This window comes from Brienomyrus brachyistius, unplaced genomic scaffold (assembly GCF_023856365.1).
Source record: "Brienomyrus brachyistius isolate T26 unplaced genomic scaffold, BBRACH_0.4 scaffold124, whole genome shotgun sequence".
Taxonomy (NCBI): domain Eukaryota; kingdom Metazoa; phylum Chordata; class Actinopteri; order Osteoglossiformes; family Mormyridae; genus Brienomyrus; species Brienomyrus brachyistius.
Genome location: NW_026042399.1, coordinates 260,904 through 268,141, shown reverse-complemented (window position 1 = coordinate 268,141; position 7,238 = coordinate 260,904). Strand labels below are relative to the sequence as shown.

Here is a 7,238-nt window from a genome sequence, read left to right as displayed (position 1 = left end):
ACCGATTTCCCAGCCGCGCTTTTCTTTTCGGAACCAGCAGAAGTGCCCTCCGCACCATCCTCGGCGCTAGGACACGCCGGCCACTTTATTACCCTAAAACAGGGAGCATACACCGATCTTCAAAGCCAAACTTACCTTGCCGATTTTCGCTTAACTGCTTCTCAAACTCATCGAAATCGGACATTTTTCAGTCCGTACTAAAGACGTATTGCAAAATAAGCAGAGGTCCAACAGTAGGCCTTTGAATGGGCTACAGGCTGCATTGGGTTCTGCTGCTTTTTCTTCCGAGTCGCCTGCCCCTCCTCCCCCGAAGTCATCGGCTCTTCCTCGGTTGTATCACACACAGGTTCGGAAACATTCGATGCGCATTACCGTCCCCTCCTGCACTGGAGGGTTAAGGACAACGTGATTATATCGAACCAAAATTGAAATGTGCAAGTTGACTTTCCTAGTTATACGTCTTCATTTTTATTCTGGGTTTAACAACCATGAGTTTATGACGTATTTTACATGATTAGTTGGCGACTGGACCTTATTGTTTATATCTCTTATTAAGGATCCATCCATCCATACATCAATTATCAAAACCACACACTTACAATCCGAGTCTAGTTTCATATGCTGCGCTGCTGAGCGACCCGCAGAATATTATGCATGAGTACAAGTCACAAACCCTGTTTCCACTAACACGGGGCCGGTTCTAGCTTGGTGCCTTTTGAGACCGAGGCAAAAAGATGCAGACTCTCCCCGTCGGGGAATCGAACCCCGGTCTCCCGCGTGACAGGCGGGGATACTCACCACTATACTAACGAGGAGATGTACGCGCACTACTTTTACATCTTCAAGATAAACAGCGGATGACTACTAACATTTGCGAGTAATCAATGACTGAGCTTCATGTCATGACCATGGTGCTCAAGAGAAGAAAAAATACATAATGTACGTCCACTGATACCAGAACAACCATATAGCTTTATACTAAGACGATGATTAAACGGAAAATTCCTTTACAAAACACTGCCACAAAATCATAGTTTCGCAATATTACATCGTGCAACGGGACACAGTGTAAGTACGTGAAGTCGGTAATTAAATCAAGAAAAAAAAGTGAGAGGAAAAGAATACTTTTCTATTATCATATTTTTCTAACTGGCCAAACTGAGTCATATTTTGATTATACACACTAACAGAAAAACAGTGCAAATCTCCGGTAGTCCGTTTCACTTGCGCTCCGCTATGGGGCAGTAACAAGCAGAGCTTAAGTGTGGAAGGAAAAAAAAAACACAGGACAGCATCAATCCCAACTTCACAAACGCCGGAGATCGAGATGCTGTAAGCATGACAATTAACATCTTTATCCAAGGGAACAGCTGCAAGACACAGATGCCGCGCCTAACAAAGGTAGGATCGATTCCGAAGTTCAGGCATTTACAGACGCGGACTCTTCTGGAGTTGATTTTTTTCGGGAGATACGCATCAACTTCAAAAGTATGAACCGCATTATATCTATATCTGTTATGACGTTGTAGCTATTGATACTGATGCATCACAAAAATAATTTAAATGTTTTTTCATTCTGACATATGTTCGTTCGGACGAGGATTTTATTATATGAGATAAGTTTTAAATGAAAACTTTTTTTAATCTATATGATTAATTCTCGAATCTAAGCCAGACTTCACATAAATCATTCATTCATAAATATAATGGAACATACAACATCCAGGTATCCATGAAATTTATGATCAGGCTATACGTTTGTGATAACAACAAAACAACACAACATGTATATTTACAATATATGGGCCTATTGTTTAATATTGCCTCCAAATTATAGCCAGACAATAACGCAATAGGCCGACATCAAACTATTTTCATGTAAAACAAAAGTGCTGGCAGTTTGCTTGTGCTTACAGACCCCGCCTTGAGCCCATCCAGAAAGATCCCAAAAATAACCGACAAGCAAAGGTTGTAACAATCTGAGCATGTTTAGTTTAATGTAATCAGGAGCCGAATTAATAACGCGAATAAATGATCAAACCGAAAGTCTGTAGTCGGGAATATCCGATAACGTCTTTGACGTGCAGTTAAGATAGTCAGAGGAAAAACCTTGTAGTTTACTTATATATATGCCTAAATATATGAGTGTGTCTCTCCGGTGATTTAATGATGAATATAACGATTACATATCAAATCACACATTAAGCAATTATTATATTACTAGGTTGAACGTTTTCACTATGTCTGTCGTCACCTTGATTTCACGATTTTGACTATTCTTCTTATCCCAGATTGAACAAGTCATTGTGGCGATGCAAGATCCCGACATGGGGATAAAGATGAAGAATCAAAGACTGTTAATCACAGTGATTCCACATGCGATGACAGGTGCACGATACATATTTTACTTTTTAAAAATAATTTTTCATGCCGCCCGGGTTGTCTTACACCCGGCCGTGCAGTGTCCCGGGGGCCGGGTCCTAATGGTCATTTAAGCCCTTCACAGGAAAGCCCATACATCGGCGGTCTTCGGGAATCCTGTGCATTAAGACTGTCATCGATCTCCTTGCGCTCATATTTATTTATGTAATTTATTTATCGAGTTCAGCGTTTTTGATTTATGACGGCTTAATGCATTTCTCGACTCTAACTAGATGCCTTCCTCGCTATGCCTTCCCAGGAAATGATATCGTGGAGTGGCTAATTCAGAAGTACTCCATCATGGAAGAAGGTAGGGCCGAGAAGTATGTAGGGAAGCGTTACCTGGTGCTCTTATGTGAGGTTAATCGATTGTTTTTTTCCCTTCGTGACGACGATGGCGCCCCTGCTGGCGAAAGACGTCATCAGGTTTTTTTTTTTTTGTAATAAAATAACAGAAATAAACGAGTCTTTTGAATAATAAATACAAATGAAGTAATAGAATTTGTCATCCATACAACAGATTAGCCTAGCTGCATTTATGTGTAAGCATATGCAATTCACGTGTCTGACAGAAGCATGTTCTGTTCCATTGATATTGCTGAGCCTGTGAATTAATAAATGTCAGAATTGAGCTTGTCCATAACATAGACACCCCATTCGCCTGAAGCTTTTGGGATTTTCTTCCCCTGGCGTCAATTTATCTGCTGAATTATTTATCTTTCTGCTGAGAGGCTATTAGTACAAATAATCTGTAGGCCAGTCCCGAGTCGCGCCGCTACGCATGCTGAGCTGTACGGTTTGATAGTCCCGATGCAAACTTCGCTGATAGCCAGAGGCAGTCAGTCATGCCTGGAGAAATATCGCTATCCGTCTCCCTCATTATGCACTTCTGCAAGACGCTGTTGTCCTGAATTCCCGGGCGATGCAGATGAGGTTTTAAATAGCAAGGGAGCAGATTTCCCTGATTTACAGCCCAGATTGGAAAAGAAGTCGGAATGGAAAGGAGGGGACTTTTAGGCAGTAGATGGCAGATGCATTAACAGACTTGAATGGGCAAAAAACCTGTTGCCCCGGTAAGCAGTTACCCCTCCCTGTAAACACTAGGCTTCCCCCTAGCAGCGCTGTTGCTGCGCCGGTCTGAAACCCCCGGGAGCGCCTGACTGCCAATGGCCGCGGAGGCAGCCGGAAAGTGGAAAGTCCCAATTACTCGTAATTAATTATAGTTCCGATGAGGAATGCACCATCCCCGCGGCTTATTCTGTGCACCATGTCAACGTTTTTTCCAGTTACTTGCTATACCGTAAAATAAAATATAATATGCCTACTCAGTTTCTAGTTATCGTGTGTTCTACTGTATTCCACTGACAAAAATTTAGAGAATTACTATGCCTAAATCTGGGCTACGAGTAGTGGATTTGTTTGAGCTTTGAGTAGTTTACGTGGAAATGAGTGACCACTTTGTGTGTTTTCAGAGGCACTTCATGTGGGGAATCTGATCGTGAAGCACGGCTACATTTACCCCCTAAAGGACCCCAGGACGCTCGTCCTGGGGCCCGACGAGACGCCGTATCGCTTCCAGGTAACCTAAAACCACGGTTTCTTCAGATGGAGGGCAGCGCGAGAGGGTGGTGGCCATGTGGGGGGGCACGCATATCGAAACTATTCGTTGGAGAGACTGCGGAATTACCGTGTAGGACAGTATTTCTCAATCTGGTCCGGGCTCCAGAGCTGAGAGGGTGCAAAAACGTAGACTGTCTGGTAGGGAGCTGGGAGGGAGCAAAAACGTGGATCATCTGTGTGTCGCCGAGGACCGGATTGGGAAACACTGATGTATGAGAACCAATGCCAGTTAAAGTAGCAAAATGCCTTCCACCCGCCTTGTCCCTGACATGTTAAATCACAAAGCACCTTTGTCACGCTGCTTCTGAATAGTTTCAAATGACAGCATCTCCTTTTTGCTAGACTCCGTACTTCTGGAGCTCTCAGCAGTGGCCAGCCTCCGAGCTAGATTACGGTGATTACCAATTATTAATCATGTGCTCGCCTATTACATCATTACTTCCCTTTACTAGAATAATAGAAAAACACAGTTTCTTGCCATGTCTTTCTTTTGCTCTTCTAAAGCGATTTATTTGACTAAGAAGAATATCAGAAAGCAAGGGCAGCTGATAGACTATGAAAAGGTAAGAGAAAATTTTTATTTATGTACATTTCAATGCTATTCTTATTCGCTGGTCTGAAGCATTGCTTGATGAGATCATGTGATAGCTGAATGCTCATGGGAGTTTTACTTACACAAAATATTATGAGGGTAGAAGGAAAAATGATTGGTTCAGAGAGATAACCAATTAGATTGTACATGAGGTGGATCCGAGCAACTAGAGGAGGCAGGAGCAACCAATCAGATGTCTTGGTCCTGCCTCCTCTGCAATCTGATTGGTTATCTATCCGAACCAATCATTTTCCTTCTGCCCTCAGAACATTTTTGTGTAAGAAAACCTCCCACCAATTATGCACATAGTAGGATCGCACATAGACATCCACCAACTTGCCGCCATGTTGCGTCAGGGTCAACGCATTTTAGGTTCTCATCAGTAAGAGGGTTTGTGAATCCGACACTGCCAGCTGATATCCTGGGAGGGGTTCGGCCTGTGAGTCATAACGTGAACCCATGCAGCAACGCAGCCAGCCGTGCGACCTGGCAATGTCGCATTTAAACATCGTCTCCGCAGGACAGCTACAACATGTTGCACAAACGGATCAACCACACCTGGGACTTCGTGGTGATGCAGGCGAAGGAGCAGCTCAGGTAAACCCCACCCCAGCCCGGGAATACTGTCGCATCGAGCTATGAAATCAATTTCATAAATGCACACAAGGGGACAGATGAGAATGGATGAATAAATCTCGTATTAAGAGGATGATGATGTTACCTAAATTAAAAAGTAACATGGTGTGTGGTCATAATTTCCCTCCTATCTGTTAAATCAGACCTCAGCCTAAACACTAGAGTCGGAAATCCATTTCTAAGTGAAAAAGGAAACAGAAAAATGAAAACCCTACCTTGCAGTTCAGTGATTACCGCTATATGCTAATTACCCAGTATGCTTTCTGACTCTCCATCGACTGCTCTGCTCCTACCAGGGCAGCCAAACAGAGGCGCAAGGCGGACCGCATCGTGCTGGAATGTCAGGAACAGGCCTACTGGCTCGTCAACAGACCGCCAGTAAGCACCTCCCCCGAAACCCCTGACTCCCTACATCTGCCCCGGCGAAAACCCAGTATGCTGTGATTAGAGTAAAGCACACACTGGGTAAACCTGAACTCAATGCACCTTGGCAGCTCGAATATCGCCTCAGGCTGGGGGCGATTCTAGGATTTTTTTGAGGTTGTGGGGCAGAGTGGTGGCTCTGGGCCTAGGGATCTGTGCAAGCAAGTGGAAGGTTGTTGGTTCAAATCCTGTGAATGCCCAGAGTGATTCTACTCCGTTGGGCCTTTCAGCAAGGGCCTTAACCTGCAATTGCTTTGTCCTGGGTATGACATTAATCTACATGCAGGCCTGTTAGGAGATCCTTCAACTTACAGGGGAAACTTGGCAGGATTGGCAGGAAGGCATAGGCAGGGTCCCATTCCCCCACAGAGAGCTGGGGGGTTGTGCAGTTCTCTCCCACGACAACGGGTTTGTTCAATGAAGGAAGGCAAAGGAAACATCTGTAAGGACATATGGAACATTTCCGGTATAATTTTCGATCTCCGTCATCTCCAGAGCATTGAGCTCAGCAAAATTCACGGGGGGGGGGGGGGGGGGGGGGGGAGTTTTATCTTCGTTAAGTAAGACACACAGAGTGTCTCCATGCATACTTTGTGGGGGAGGAATATATCACTTCAGGCCTGATAACCCACTACTGCTTCAGTGTGATCATGAAATATTTACTTAGCTGGGAAGAAGCCTATGTTCTGTGGGACGAGAGCTTTCAGAAGACAGACAGGACAGCAGGCTGCGGGAATGAGCAACTGCACCCTCGCTGAGTGTAATTTGGAGTTCATGAATAACACAGGAGAGTGGAGAATGAAAGTGTGGGACAGGAGCAGAGTGTGGTGTGTATCTGGCTTAATCCCGGCCGTCACTAGGGCCCCTTTCTGCTGGGTGCGCAGCATCTCTCAGGGCTAATAAGCATCAGCGTTTATGTGGGCCATTATCCCCATCCGGGGCGGCATCAGGAGGTGGGAATGGCAGCCACGCAGCTGCGGATCACATCCTAAATTCAGCTTATTTTGCAGATGTACCTTTTATTGAGACTAGAGCAGTTGGGGGTTTAGGGACTTCTCTCAGGGGTCCAGTGGTGATGTCACTCTGCTGACTGTGGGATTTAAACCGGCAACCTTCCAGTCATAGGCGGCGACTGCCAACCCGCTCAGCCACACACCACCTTCATTGATGAAACCCACCGTTTTGACGCCAATTAGACGGAAACACAGTTGAGCCAAAAACCACGCAGCGTAGGGCCCCCCAGTCAGGTGCTGCTCGTGTTTAAAAGGCAGGGACGCTCTGCACTCTGGTACGGCCAGGTGGACGGGGGAAGCTGGGGGGGGGGGGGGATTAAAACCAGCAAATGACAAAATGGCCGCTTCCTGCCTCCTTTCTCTTTGCCCGAGAAACACGAGACGCATCGCTAAGACTGGTGATGCTTGGATCTGGGAGAGAGGAGTGCGAAGGGACTGGGAGACGGCCTGAAGCTAAAATGCAGACATGCTGTGTTTGCGTCTCCCCCCCCACCACCCCCCCACTTGTTGGGCCTTTTAAACGAGCTGGAAGA

The 7,238-nt window shown here is 45.5% G+C and overlaps 1 non-coding gene across 1 annotated transcript; it reads right to left on the bottom strand.

Moving 5' to 3' along the window:
• Positions 1-743: 743 nt before the first annotated feature.
• trnad-guc (transfer RNA aspartic acid (anticodon GUC)) lies at positions 744-815 on the bottom strand. The gene has a single exon. It is a non-coding gene; the product is annotated as a tRNA-Asp (tRNA).
• Positions 816-7,238: the final 6,423 nt, after the last annotated feature.